The sequence below is a fragment of the Callorhinus ursinus genome, unplaced genomic scaffold, assembly GCF_003265705.2.
Source record: "Callorhinus ursinus isolate GAN/ISIS: 27379988/994484 unplaced genomic scaffold, GSC_fseal_2.0 scaffold673, whole genome shotgun sequence".
In the NCBI taxonomy this organism is placed as follows: Eukaryota; Metazoa; Chordata; class Mammalia; order Carnivora; family Otariidae; genus Callorhinus; species Callorhinus ursinus.
In genome coordinates, this window is record NW_027397728.1 from 4,601 (window position 1) to 19,100 (window position 14,500).

The 14,500-nt window shown below is 52.5% G+C and overlaps 1 long non-coding RNA gene across 2 annotated transcripts; it reads left to right on the forward strand.

The window, feature by feature from the left end:
* The first annotated feature begins 291 nt into the window (after positions 1-291).
* LOC112819252 (uncharacterized) lies at positions 292-13,880 on the forward strand. Of its 2 annotated transcripts, none has more exons than XR_003206792.2 (3): positions 292-999; positions 4,988-5,083; positions 10,731-11,241. It is a non-coding gene; the product is annotated as an uncharacterized lncRNA (long non-coding RNA). The 2 variants fall into 2 exon arrangements; XR_003206791.2 differs by lacking the exon at positions 10,731-11,241 and adding an exon at positions 12,799-13,880 and having other exon boundaries at positions 293-999.
* The last annotated feature ends 620 nt before the right edge of the window (positions 13,881-14,500 follow it).

A 14,500-nucleotide genomic window follows, 5' to 3' on the forward strand; every position in this document is an offset into this window, starting at 1 on the left:
CATTTTGAGAGGTTGGCAGCGAAGGACCAGGAACCCTGTAACTTCCTTGCTTCTGCCACATCCCAGTGGGAGAGGAACTGCTGTCAGACTTGGCCAGCAATAAGGAGCTAGCCGGCCCTTCACTCTGTCAGTGGCCCATATTAAAGCCCCAACACGTGCAGGGCCCTGCCTCTGATAAGATAGGGAGAGGGAAAGCGTGCGCGTGCTGTCCGCCTCCCAGCTCCCAGGGTGCCGTGGGCAGTCAGGTCTCAGGTGCAGGCAGGGAGAGTCTGTCCCAAAGGCTCCGCCTGTGGCTCTCGTGAAGGAAGACAAAGCGTGTCCTGCACATACTTCCTGAGTGCTGATGAAGGGCTCTTCTGAAATTTGACTCAGTCTCGTCCACATGGTGACTTTGTGAACCTTTGTCTTTGTCCACAGGGCTGATTTTAATTTGTCCTAAATTTTTTTCCCAAATGGTATCAAAATTTCCTAGCTGTTTTCACCTTCGGATAGCTCATGAAGATCACAGTATTTATCATTCTGTAGGGCTGTTGATGCTGAATCGTGTGACTGGACATTTGCAAGAAAAGATTGGGGTAGTAGAGTGGTAGCATCCATCTTGGTCGTCGGATGCCCTTTCAGGAAAGAACGTGGGGACATTAGTTTTTTCCCCTTAGCTCTCCTTGTCTTTCCAGCCCTCTTACTTCATGTCCTTTATTTTCCATTTAAGAGGTAATTTGCAAACTCGGCACCTTAACAACCAGTGCTACAGGCTCCGTGCCAAGCTCCATGTTAACACAGTGCCCAGGAACAAGAAAAAAAATTCTCGATTGTTTCCGTTTATGAGATTATCCAGGCCCACAGTGCTTCAGAAGAAATTGCTGGGACAGGGTGGAGGATTTGAAGTTATTATTTACTAATACCCAGCGTCTATGTAGTGTTTATGTTCCTTTTGCCTAGATCGCCTCCTCCTTAGACCAGCCCACCCGTCACCCAGCTCGGCAAGCGGGGCACACGCAGGTAACAGTAGTGCCCACTCCATAATCTCGTAAATGCAGACACATACGGCCCATTGGCTGCTCACTTAGAGTAACAGCTCAGTGCACGCAAGCTGTTGTCTGCCATCACATGCAAGAGGCTGAACAGGGAGCCTCGTTCCACACGGGCAGTGTGGAAAGTGCCATGCACGGCGCTCCAGAAGTTCAGAGGAAACAGATGGGACAAGCAGAGATGGCCACCCCTACGCCCGGGCACACTTTGCGTTACCTGTGGCCTCTGTGCCCTGCTGCTCCACCACCCCCCACCTCCCGGCCCCCCAAATCCTTCCCCAGTCCTCTTCTTCCTTCCTCCTCATTCAGGGCTGCCGGGCTTGATGGTACATTTGATTAGCTTCTTCATCGGGCGCTTTCAGTTTTCTTACCTCATCTGAGCCTTGCAAGAGAGAGGCAAAGTCTTCTTTTTTTCCAATGAGAACACGGAGGTCCAGGGAGTGTAGATTACTTACCACATCTCGAAGCTGGAAAACCCAGGTCCTCTTGTCATTTCTCACTCACGTAATAGACCCTGAATTATTTTTTGATCCTTAACCCCGCCCCCCATTCCAGAGGAAGGTCATGCAAGTGGCACTAACGCTGCTTTGGCTAAACTGTAGGTCTCTTCCTACCACAATGGTGCTTCCTCTCCCGGTGTAATGTTTTCCAGCCCACCTCTTCTTAAAACCCTGTTCTGAAGTGTTTTCCCAGCACCACCAAGCAGTTAACCCAATTTCAACACTGTCTACTCGGAGATAGCACCAGACCGCACAGGTTAAGGGCTCCATCCCCCAAGAATGCCCCCCACTTCAGACCCCAATCACAAGTACAGGTTGTCACCTTTGCTTCTGCCTGACTGGCTCTTAATCAGACGTTCCCATGACCCCCTTCTCGGTTCGTGTAATTTGCTAGAGCACCTCACAGGACTCGGAAACACTTTACTTACTTGATTACCGATTTATTATATAAGGATATAACTCAGGAACAGCCAGATGGAAGAGATGCAGAGGGCAAGGTATGGGGACAGGACATGGAGCCCCCGTGCCCTGTTGTGGGGCACCACCCTCCCTGAATCTTCATGTGTTCACCACCCTGGAAGCTCTCGGAGCCCCATCCTCTGGGGTTTTTATGGAGGCTTTATTACATAGGCATTACTGATGAAGTCAGTGGCCATTGGTGATTGAACTCCATCTCTAGCCCCCACCCCTCCCCAGAAGTTGAGGGGTAGGACCCTCTAATCAGCTGGTTGGTTCGCCTTGCAACTAGCCCTCATCCTTAGTTTACCAAGGAACTGTCCCAAAGTGACCTCATTAACATAAATTTTGGTGTGGTTGAAAGGGACTCGTTATGAGTAACAAGACATTCCTTTCACCCTATGGCTCTGGAGCTATTTCAGGAGCCAGTGACAAAAGACCAAATACTACTGGTCTTATTATGTTAGGAAATTCCCAGGGTGTTAGGAACTCTGTGCCAGGAACAGGACGAAGACCAAATACATAGTTCTTATTGTAAATCACAACATCACAAGTGTAGTCGGCTCCTTCTTCCTGGATAGAAAGGACTTGAGATGGCCAGCTAAGAAATCTGACCAGTTTCAGCCCCACCCCCACAAGTGTTTGAGCCTGAGTCTTCTTCAGGGCCTCTTTCTCATTACAATGAGGGCACTGGCCTAAACCTGGGAGTCTCACCTTGGTTTGTTTTTTCTAGGACATAAATGTCCGGTGACATTTCCTTGTAGACCTTCTCATTGGGTGGCCTACGTCCCAGTACCTTAGCTATAACTTGACTCCCTGTCCTGCATTCAAGAAGTCATGTTGGGATGCAGGCGTGATTGATGCTATTATAGTGATAACCACGAATCTGTTCTAGGTTATCAGGAAAGTGAGTAATGTGAAGTGTAAGGCCTTTTATCAGTAGTAACAGTTCACTTTAGCACCTCCCAGCGACAGTATTGGGGCCCGGTGTTGGAGGAGCTAGTCCAGAGCGTGTCCACCCTGGCATGCCCTCAGCTCTGAGCCCTCAGCCTGCAGACAAGGTGCTAACGTAACAAGTTTTTAAACTAGAAATGTCCTGTAGTCATTTAAGGGAACATAAAACCTTGGTCTTTTGAGTCAGAAAAAAACGGTGAAGGAATCTCTAAAGAAAATATTCCTTAATATTGGTTTATTTGCAGGGCCTGGGCATGAGGACAGAACCAAGGCTTCGGAGGGACCTAGGGTAGATGTGGAGATAGCCTCGTTGTACAAGACTCAAGTTCATTACTCACCTGTCCACCACGTGTGTCACACTGTGTCTGTAGATTTCTAAACTGGGTTAGAAAAGAATCAGCCTGGCGCATCTGAGATCGGGTTTTGCCAGAAAACTGGCGATGGACCCTCCCCCTACCGTGTTTCTTTTGTCTTCTGGTTTTGTTATTAATGGATTCATAATCACCCAGAGATCAGAAAGTACAGCCCTTGCTCCAAGCTTGGCCAGAATCTTTGGATTGATAGCACTCGCAAGACTTTTTAGCTGAGACACAGGATGCTCACGATTTTTGAGGAGAGGGGTCGGGAAAATGGTGACTATGCCACGGAGTCTGAACTCCACTTTGTCCACAGTTAACCAGACCCTGGATTTTCTTTCTGGTCCTATAGTTCATTGTCACTGAAAAGAGGAGGGTTTGGAGAAGACTTTAAACAAAGTGCTTGTGCCCTACATGGGAACACAGGAGCTGGCTTGCTTCCTGTCTCTGCACCCACAGCTGTCAAAGTACAGGGCTTTCCATACAGAATGAGCAAGGCCCTGGGAAGAAAGGTGTGACCTCCTCCTCCGTCTGGGAGCAGTGAACAGTCAATACGAGCCCTCCGGCTTTTGTCTGTGTCATAGGAAGTGTTGCCGACAGATATTACCAGCATCCAGTGAAACTGTGCATGGAACACTTAGACTGAAAAGTTACCAGGAGAGTCAAATTTTCACAACAAGATTTAGATGTGCTGTATTGGACCTAAGAAATCCAGGCTGGGTGGGTAAGAATTACAGTCACAAAAGGGAGAAGCTGCAACGTGTGAAATTAGATGTGGACAAATAAGTAATAACCTTCCAGTGGTATTAGATCCTTTTGGTAGAATGGAACAGAGTCGATCATTTGAAAATAATTTCAATAAAAATAAAATGGGGGAAATTGGAAATCATTTATCTTTAAAAAGTTGTTTATAAATAAGTCAAGGGACTGGGTTTGCTTAATGGAGTTCAGCTCAGAAGATTCTCAGTGGAAATCTCCAATAGGGGTACAGTTCTGATGAAACTGCTCAGATGTACAAGCAGTCCAGACTCCCCTGGTAGTGGGACAGCAGGGTCACACCACCCTGTGTCCCCCGGGCGTTGTGCAACAGCTGTTACTCTTAGTGGCATACGGCCAAGGCGCGCGTGGCATCTGGGAGGGCTCCGGAGGGCCACCCTGCTGCTCCATACTCTCAGAGGACAGCTGCCTGAGCCACAGGGAGGCCCCAGGTGCCTTGGGCGAGGGATGGAGGTGCTGCCTGGTTCCGGGAGGTCGGGGGAGGGATGGAGGTGCTGACCTGACCGCTGTCAGGCTCGCTGCCACAGGTGGCCCAGCCAAGTGCTTTGAGGGCCGTGAGGAGGAAGAGTATTAAATGCTTTGTTACTCAAAGACTGACGATTTGTTTGCCTTGATTGCATTCCTGCCTATCCCTGCTGCCCACTCGACCCCCTTGGGAGAGGGTCTAAAGGAAAATAAAACTCAAACCAGCTGCCATGCCTTCTGATAAGTTTCGCCGAGGGGCCAGTGGGAGTTGGGAGGCTGTGATAAAATAACAGAATTAATGAAGAAAAGATCAGGGCTAGGGTGTATCTAGATTGGAATTCTCCACGTTGACTCTCACCCCACATGGCCATAGCAGTCTAGGGGCCTCTGTGTCGGTTGTGGGTGTGCTTGGTTTGGAAGAAGCATTTCATACTGTTTTCCTCTCTTTCAGGTTTCAAGTGCCCCATTTGTTCCAAGTCTGTGGCTTCTGATGAGATGGAAATGCACTTTATAATGTGTCTGAGCAAACCTCGCCTCTCCTACAACGGTAAGGGTTTGGCTGGGGGAACCTCCGAATGAGGGTCTTCCCAACTTCGTGTGGCTCTGGACAGCATTGGTGCCCCGCTTTCCGGCAGGAATGCCTGCACAGTGTCGAGGAATCAACTGTTCCAGGGATCTTGGTGCAGCAGCTGGGGAGGAAGCAGAGCAGAACAGGAAGGAAGGCCCGGCTGGGGGTCAGGCCCATGGCACTGGCCAGTTTCTCGGGTTGCTCAGTTAGGCCTTTGCCCGTTTACACACCTGCCAGTGGAGGGCCTGGGGGGAACACCACCTCCTCGGGGGAGGGGGCATCTGTGCCGCTGGTGTGCATAGCAGAATAAGTTCAGTAAGTGGACACCCTTCAGGGACTAAAAATGCTGACCTGCCACCTAGTCAGTCCACCAAGGCCACACTGCTTCCTACCTTGGAGGCTGCCTCAGAGCTGAGCAGGGAGTGCACCAGGGGTAGAATTACCAGGCCAGGCCATCCCATGAAACACGGCACCTCTGTGGATGAAGAAAGTGTCGCCATCTGCCCGGTATGCTGTGGGTAAAGATCTGAATTCAAAGTCTGCCTCCATCACTTACTAACCGTACAATCTTAGACAAGCTGCTCAGCTTAGCAGAGCCTTGGTGTTCTGGTCCGTGAAATGGAACTGTCAGTAACCTGGCTCTTAGGATTTCTGTCAGAATAATGTAAGACATTTACACCTCAAACCCTTCAGTACAGAGCCTGGCACGCGGTCAGTGCCCAGGAAGTTAGAGCTGGCGTTGATCGAGACGGTCACCCTCAAAGATGTGAGCCCATCCGTGGGTCTCCTGTCGTCATTTTCCAGAGTGGACTGAGCTCTCTTCGGTGCTGGGCGCTGTGGGCTGCTCACAGCTCTCTGGTCTTCCACTGTTAACGTGCTTAATCTGGCCTTCCGACCATGTTCACTGGAGGAATGCATCTTCTGCAAGAACAGGCACTGGGTCTGAGGGGGCGTGTCCCAACCCCATCACGAGGCTGCCTTCTGGGGTTGAAGTCATAGCAGTGCTCGGGACGAATTCTGTGGTTTCCCAGTCTGTGGACTGGCTAGGAGGTGAGCCTGGGATCACTTGAGCCCCATCCTGACGAAAGTTTCCCCGGGTTGACTCTCCTTCCAGAGCTGTCCTTGGCCTCCTGCCTCCTCAGACCCAGAGGCACTCCTGCCTCCCTATAGCATTAGCCTAGGGAGGCCTGATGATTCCATATTGTTCCTGTAAAGTGCATCTGACAAATCTGATCTACTCCTCCTAAAAACACACCCTGCTATTCCCTTATCTCTTACTTGCTCAGCCGATTCTGCATGCGTGTGGGCAGGGCTACACTCAGTCTGGTCCTGTTTGCTTGGGTTGGAGCACCGGCTACAGGGCAAGCTGTGGCCCCGCCCCCGCCCCTAGTGTTCCTTCCCCTTTATTTCCCACCTGGTGCCCCGGAAGCCCCTCTTCTACCCTGTGGACAGCCGCTGCCTGTCCCTAGACACCGCTGCTGCTGCTGCTTTTCTGAAACATCATAATGTGAGCTCTGGGCTTCCTGTCAGACTCGTCAGTGTACGTTCCTTAAAGGATGCGCTAGCTCCACTTTGTTCTTGCTGCTCCTCGTCTCTGCCTGGGACCATGGAGGGACACGAGTCTTCTCCCGTGGCCCACAGCCCTCCCCAACCGTGGCCTCAGAAACTGTGTTCACTTATTCTCCACATGTGCACAGCCCTCATGAAGACCGCTTTTTGTCCTGTGGGTGGCTGGGGAGAGCTCTGTGTAGACACTGCCTTGCTGTCATAAGAACACAAAGCAGCCTCAGAGTGGGCTCCACCCGAGAGGACTGTGGGCTCTTGACGTCATCAGGGAGAACTCTGCAAGGGCAGCTGCGGAGGACGGAGTGCTCTTGGGCCACCTGAGTGAGAGGTACCCGCACACCCCATTCATAGAACAGGGAAGGTGAGGGCCTTGCACGTGCCGGGTGCTGCTTGGAGCTCTCCTCTGTCCCCACAGCCACAGGGCAGGGCCTCCTCTGCCTGTCCCCTTCACTTCCACGGGAGAGCCGGCATGGCCGCCCACAGAAGTCAAAACTCAGAGTCCCCTTAGAGGAAGATGGCCAACCAGTCTGGGACAGAACTGCAGCTTTTCCCATTCTGGCCCCATTTTCCCCTATTCCTCTCATTGAAAGCCACCTCTTCAGGGTGTGTGTGTGTGTGTGTGTGTCTGTGTCTGTGTCTGTGTGTTTGTAAACTAGAGGCTTTAAACTCAAGGTCCTTTTTTGCAAAAGCCAGTCCTTCCCGGCAGAGGCAAGGAGAGGCATGTTGCATCCGGTCCTATTGGTGGGATTTGACTTAAGGCCATGAAGATGCTTCACAAATGATGGCTGGCCTCTCTCTCTGGACACTTACGCCTTCATGGCTGGGCTCCCGGGAGCCAGTCTCTGTGTTCGTTGAAGACTTCTGAACCTTCCAGATTAGAGAAGGCGTTTGCCACCTGGGGAGTGTATGTGGAGTGGAAGTCTCCAGAGCTGGTCTAGGGCCTGTTGTAATTCACGTAAAGGACAGGGCTTTCAGGGGCCATAGGCCACCCAAGTCAGGATGTCTGGGTGTTTATTTTGGTTTTGCCGATAACATACTTTACCCATGATTCCTCATCATCCCATCCTCTCCACCTTCACTTTATCTTTTCTGTGTAAAAGCAATGTGAGGAGACTTAAAGAATCTGTAAAGTGTGGCGCTCCCAGAATCTTCTGGAGAGTGGGCAAGATAGGTCGGTCTTAGTGGATAGAGAGCGAAATGCTGTTTTCTTATGAAGATTCACCAGAACTCATGGTCACTCCCCTGGAGATTTCTCATCTACACACACACATACACACATTTTCTGTAATTGCTGGCACTAATTGGGGAAATTTCTAGAAAATTTACAGTGGTTATATAAGATGAAATTTAGTTAACCGCCAAAGGAAAAAGAGTAGAAACCTCCTAAATGAGGCAAATAGAAAGTAGTATTTTTCTTATTATGAGGGTTGGCCTGAGCTGTGGGTTGGAAAGCCTCCAGTAGCGGCCTGCCAGATTTAAAAAAAACCAACTTAGGAAAGGCAAGACTAGTTTAACTGGTCCACCCAGTGCTCGAGAGAAATGTGAAGAGCAGGAACTGGAACTCCCAAGGCAAGCACCTGGCTCGCAAGGCTTGTGAATAGCCACCGCGTGCTGAGGGTGCAGGGAGAGTGCCTGACCCCAGAGCACTGAATGTTCCATCCTTCCTTCTCCTCCACAGCGGCTCTGAACTCAGGACCCCTAGGAGATGAGGGAGGAGTTGGTGGGTCCCACTTTTGTGGGTCAATGCAGTGAGCTTGAATGGGCCTTTAGTTTCTCTCCCTTTCCAACATGTTTGTAGTTGTTAGACTAGAGAGCTCGCCCTCAAGAATATGCACTCCAGTTTTGACCTTCACATTGCTCAGCCAGCAGAATGAGCCTGGAGATGGGCTGGCGGTCCTGATTTTGTTGTGAACAGAAGAGAGTCCTAATACCGTGGCGGGGGGCGGGGGGGCATGATAGATGGCCAGCTGTCCATGGAAAGTTTAGGGGGCCTTGATTCCAAGACCAGCCGGGAGTCCACGGTCCCAGTAGATTCTGGGGTGTTTCGGGTTCCTTTGCCAGCAGTATTGAGGAGAGCTTGGTGGCTATCAAAACGGCTTCAGGAGATGCTCAGCTCTCTTCTGGAGTGCTGACCCATGCCCTGCTTCTTAGGTCCTAACTACCTTCTGTCCTGCTCTCTGCCTAAAGTCATTGCCCCCAACTCCAGGGCTCTGAAAATGCTGCATGTCACACAAAGTTTCTTTAAAGGAAAGGGAATCTGACGCTCCTCCCACCCAAAAGCAGGAATACCTCCGCTAGTTTACCCCGAGCCAGCAGACTTGTGTAAATGGTGCTTATTTGGCCTGCATTCCTGCTGAGACCCTGTGCTTGGGATGGAACCTGCGTTTTCTTAGGCCTGGAGGAACCACGTCCTGGCCGAGGAGTGTGCCCAACCCAGTGGGGCCCTGCCAGGGGTTATTGTTAGATGCTCTAGCAGGGCCAGACTCAGAGGTGTCTGCCCTGGGACCCCTCCTCCAGGAGGGACGGCTGGAGGGAGCTCCGGCGGTTGCTGACCAGAGGGCTGCTGGGCGAGTGAGGAGTCAGCGGGCAGGAGACCCACAGAGGCTCGCCACAGCGGGGACACCAGAATCGGGGGGCTACAAGAGAAGGGACTGAGTGGGGTCGCCGTGGGGAGCCTCGGTAAAGATGAAGCCCTCCACGGCTGAACTTTATTGGCTGACCCCTCTGGGCTTCCGTCGTTGCAGCCAACCCGCCAAAACAGTTGGAGCACGCCCCACAATCTGGGATGTTGGGTTGCGGATGCCACCGCTGGTAGGGGAAGTCTCTGCTCTCAGTTACCCCTTCTCCTGGAGATTTCCCAAGAAGGGAGCTGGTGAGACCTGGCATTGATGGCACTGCCCCTCCTGAACCGCCAGGAGATGGGGCCGGCAGCTCTGCATCTGCTGAGGAGGCTGCAGGACCAGGTTCTACTGCTCCGGGGCTGGCAATGAGGCCAGGAGGTGGAGCCGGGGTCTGTGTCGTTTGCTTGGGGTTCTCCCTCCTGCTCCTACCTTCCTTCCCACCAGGGCCTTGACTGCCGTTCAGCACCAGGGGCGATGCATTATGTCTGGTGCTGCTCTCAGCTGCCGGCTCCGAGCTGCACCAACTTCAGCCTTCCCCCCGGGGTGCAGGTGCCGGCAGAAATGGATCTGTAGCTGTTTGGGCCTTCCTGCCCGCTCCGTGACACCAGCAGCTCTGGGGGTCCCCTGGGGAATGTGGGAGCCGGGGCTCCCCACGGGGCAGCTCAGCCTCACAGAGGCACTAGGGGGGCAGAGTGCAGCTCCCTCCATCTAGGCTCCTGCACCCTTCTTGGGCCGCGCGTGCATAGTAGTTCCACGAGAAGAGAAAGATCTGAGACTGGGATGGGTGGTGGTTTCCAGCTTTCCTCTTCCAGGGAAGAGACCCTGTCGCCTGGTCCTTTAAGGAAAGGAGGTAAGGTGGCCAAGTGGAAGGACCTCGTCTTGGGAGCCATGGCCACTTACCAGCTAAATGAGTGATCCAGAGACCTCCCCTGAAAGGTCTTTCACATTCACTGAGATGTTTCTGTGACGTCCTCGTATACAGCTCGCCCCAAAGCAGTGAAGCCTCCTTTCTCTCCTCCTCCTAGATATTTCTTTGACAAAAGCAGCTGTTAGAGTGCTCCCCCTATATCTCAGGGAGGGGGCAGAAGTATGCAGTCACCTCCCACCCCTGCCCCACCCGCTGTAGCGCCAGAGAGTTTTGCCTCGGGTTTGGCTCCCTGGTCTAGTTGGAGGGATAGGCATTGGCATCATTTAGCACCACCCCCAGCCCGACCAAACACTTCTGAACTCCCCCTTGGGCAGTGACCTTGGCTTTGCACAGGGCATCAGGAAGCTTGGGCGGGGCCGGGCCGGGTGGTGGTGGTGGTGGTGGTTAGGAGCCAGTAAGAAAAAGGCAGAAAGCACAGCTTCGTTTCTGTGTTCTCCTCAACCGGCATCGGTTAAGGCCCCCTCCCGTGGGTACCTGGGGATACCAAAGGACATTTGTGTCCGTCTACCAGGTGGCCTCAATTTGTGCCAGGCCCAGGGTCGCCGACAGCGGGCAGCAGCCTCCTGCAGGACGAGTATGGAAATCCCATGGAAATCCCACAGGAACCTGTTGATAGCCTGGCATCAGTTTCAGCCATTTCCACCCGCCTGCTGAGCTCCCAGGGACATCTGGGGGCTGCTGATTGCAGAGCTCCAGGGATTGGGACAGGAAGTTTTACTCAGCCCACTCAGGCCTGGGGCCGGATCTGTGTAGCTCCCGCTTTCCGCTCTGGGAAGAATGCCGCTCCCTGGGCACCGCGCTGGGTGTGGACACCGCTGGCCTCCCCACACTGTCAGCTTCCCAGCCCCTCGCTCTTCCCCGTCCTCACCATTCCAGGCCCCGGGGAAGTGTGCTCTCCAGCCGGTGAGGCAGCCCACAGTTTCTTGCCGCTCAGGCTGCAGCCCCAGGCTGGCTGGTGAGGCACATGCTTCGCAAAGTGTTGTGTGCTGGTAATTGATCGTTCAGAAGAAAATGCATCTGACCTTCTTGTGCTCAAGCCTGAGTCCTTGGTTAGGAAAAGGAACGAGAAGCTGTTTGGGACCCAGAGAATTCTAACCTGCCCCTCGGCCTCACTGCTGGGGTGCCAGTCAGTGGCGGTGGGGGGGGTGGGGAATGCAGGGGACATTGACTTGGATCTGTAACCTTACTGCACCGCAAGGATAGGAACTCATCCATAAGTGTGGGGAGGGGTACGTGAACGGGAGCCAGGGCCCAAACTCGCTTTACCAATGAGACGCCTGAGGCAGAGAGGGCAGAAGTCAGCGCCCAGGAATGTCTACAGGACGGCTCTGCCGTCTCAAAGCCAGACCGGATTTCTACTCCCATCTTTATTGGGGATTTTTCCTTCAGTGTTTTATTATAAAAGTGTCAGACATACAGCAAAGTTTGAGGGTTTTACCGTGAGCACCCAAATCCCCACCATCCAGAGTCTACGTTTTCCTGCGCCTGCTCAGTCACATAGCTCTGTCCACCAAATCCACCTGTCGATGCATTTCAGAGCCACATGAAGACACCAGTACACTTCCTTCTTGGGGTTTTTAATTCTAAAGGTAATGCGCAGGCAAATAAATTTAAAAATACCTAAAAACATTTTGCTTCTAGCCTCCTTTCCTCCACCATTGAAGTGTAGATCCTCCCAGATGTTTTCTGTGCTTACACGAACGTACAGATGCACACATGTATTTCAATACGGAGGGCATCCGGTGCTTTAGGAAATGGGATCGCACCCTTTTACTGATCCACCACATGCCACATTTGGAGTCTGAGGTGACATATCAGTGGCAGACTGGTGGTGTGCCATCTGCTTTTTCTGTTCTTGTCACCCTTTCGGTGGGTTAGTCCGATGTTAGCAGGAAATGACCGCAGGTGGTTGTGGTCAGGCAGCTGAGAGTGACTTCTGTGCACAGGGACGTCAGTCCTGAACTGGTCCTATCTTAGGTTTTTTCCTCAGAGTTCCTGGTGGGGAACTTTGAGGCACTTTAGCCCTCTAGGCCATGAAGAATCCTCGTTTTCTGGGCCCCAGATGTTTCCCTTCCCACCAGAGTAATCAGAGAGCACCCAGAAACAGCAAGGGAGGGGGCACCATGTGAAGGGTTCCAGGCCCTGCACTACCACTCGCAAACCCCCAACTTAGGCAAGATGCTTGACTTCTCTGGCCTCAGTATCCTCAGCAAAATGGGACTAGCACATATGCCCTGTTGCTCATGAAATTGTGAGGCTCAGTTGAACACACACACACACACAATCACACACAATCTCAGTGTGTATCACTGCAGTTCTCGAGGAACAAGTGAAATCTATCAGTAGTGAGGAACTGATCCTGCCTCCAGCTCGTCTTTCTTCACATCCATAACCCCACCCTGTTGGTATTTCTCCTGTGGTTTTGGGAACTTCTGAGTAACCTTGGCTTCCTTCACCCCTTGCACTTGCCTTTCAGATGTTAGAGTTAACCTTGCGTCCTGTCTTCTGCCTTCTTGGATTTCAGTGAATCTCTATCCCACACGTACACCCATCACCCACATCTCTCTTCTAAACCCCAGATCCAGACTCCAGTGGACTCTCGGAGGTTTCCATTAGCGTGTCCCAGTGGAGACACCTGGTCATCACCTGCCACTTGCGCAGCTGCCCTGGTCAGCGCATGCCATCCCTCCCTCCTTGCCCTCATGGCTAGTGCAGGCCCTGAGTCCTTCCCTCCAGCGCTGCTGCATCCTCCTCCAGAGCGGGCTCCCCGTCTCTGAGCTTTGCCAGCCCATTCTCCGGTACTCAGCAGAGACCAGCTGCAATCGGGATGCACTTCCAGAGCTTCGAAGTGAACCAGATGAAGCCCGGGCACCACAGCAGAACACGAGTTCATCCTGGGGGTGTCAGGCTCACCCCCCTGCCCCACTGTGGCCCCACGGCTCTCTGCACACACCATAGCAAACTTCCTGCTGTTCCCAGTGCACAGATACTGTTCCCTTTGCCTGAAGTCCTTCCCTGAACAGTCCCCACCCTGATAGGGCATCAGCCATACCCTCATTCCTGGACTTGTATGCATCGTAAGGCTTCCTAGAAATTGGTGTGCTGTTCATTTCCGTTTTCTTGTCCGCCTCCCCTGTGAGACTATGACTTCAATCCTGAGATTGTGGCTTCTTTACGGAGTTGCCGGCACCAGAATGTCATAGAAATTCAATAAGGGGCTGCTTCCCCAGCCACGGTGCTCCCCCTATTTTTCTCAGGCTTTTCCAGCTGTGGCTGTGCAAGGGGCCTGTGGTGTGCAGTAGCTTCCTTCCATTCTTTTTTTTGTGAGGGAACTTTTTTTCTTTTTTTTTTAAACTGAGTCATAGTAGCATTTAGGACCTTCCCAATGCTGTGCTACCACCATCTCCGTCTAGTTACTAATTTTCAAAAGAAACCCCCCCCCGTGATTGTACTTTTATCTAAAATAGAGTCCATCTCAAAGAGCCAGAGGGTAGAATGGTATGCACCAGGGGCCAAGGGGACAGGGAAGTGGGGAGTTGCTATTCGAGGGGTGTAGAGTTTCAGTCACGCCAGAAGAGTAAGTTCTGGAGACCTGGCGCCCAGCTTTGTGCCTGCAGTTGGCAATACTGTCCTGCACACTTAAAAATCTGTCAGGAGGGTAGATCTCCTCTTAAGTGTTCTTACCACCAAAAAAGGGGAAGAAAACCCCTTACCCATAAAACAGTCCCCCCGCCCCCAATCCCTCCTGCCCCCAAGCTCCGGGCCTACTTCTTGTCCGGATTGGCCTGTGCTGCACATTTCATAGAAAGGAGTTACTGAGTAGATGACTTTTTGCATCTGCTTCCTTCACTTCGCCTGATGTTCTCCAGGTCCTTCCACACTGCATCCCCGAATCGGCGCTCCGCCTCTTTCCCATGGCTGAGTGACACTCCGTTGCAGGGAGAGATCCCATTTGTTAATCCAGTTCTCGGCTGGGGGCACTGGGGTTGTTCCCACCTGTGGGCTGTTGCGCACATGCTCGCCCGAGCAGCCGCTGCAGTTCTGGCCGCGTGCCCCATCACCGTGCTTTGCCAAACCGGAACTCCGTGCACCTGGGCCGCATGTATGTTTTGGGGACGGTCGGCTCAGGAGGCAGCTGGCCTCTGCTACAGGCCTATCCCCTCCTGAGCCCATTTTGCCCTCCATCCCCCGGCCGCTTCTTTGGTGATTCATTCCACTCTGTCTTCAGATAATTGATGTGCCGTGTGCATGTCTTGTCTTAGGTCAAGGTACCCCTTGGTC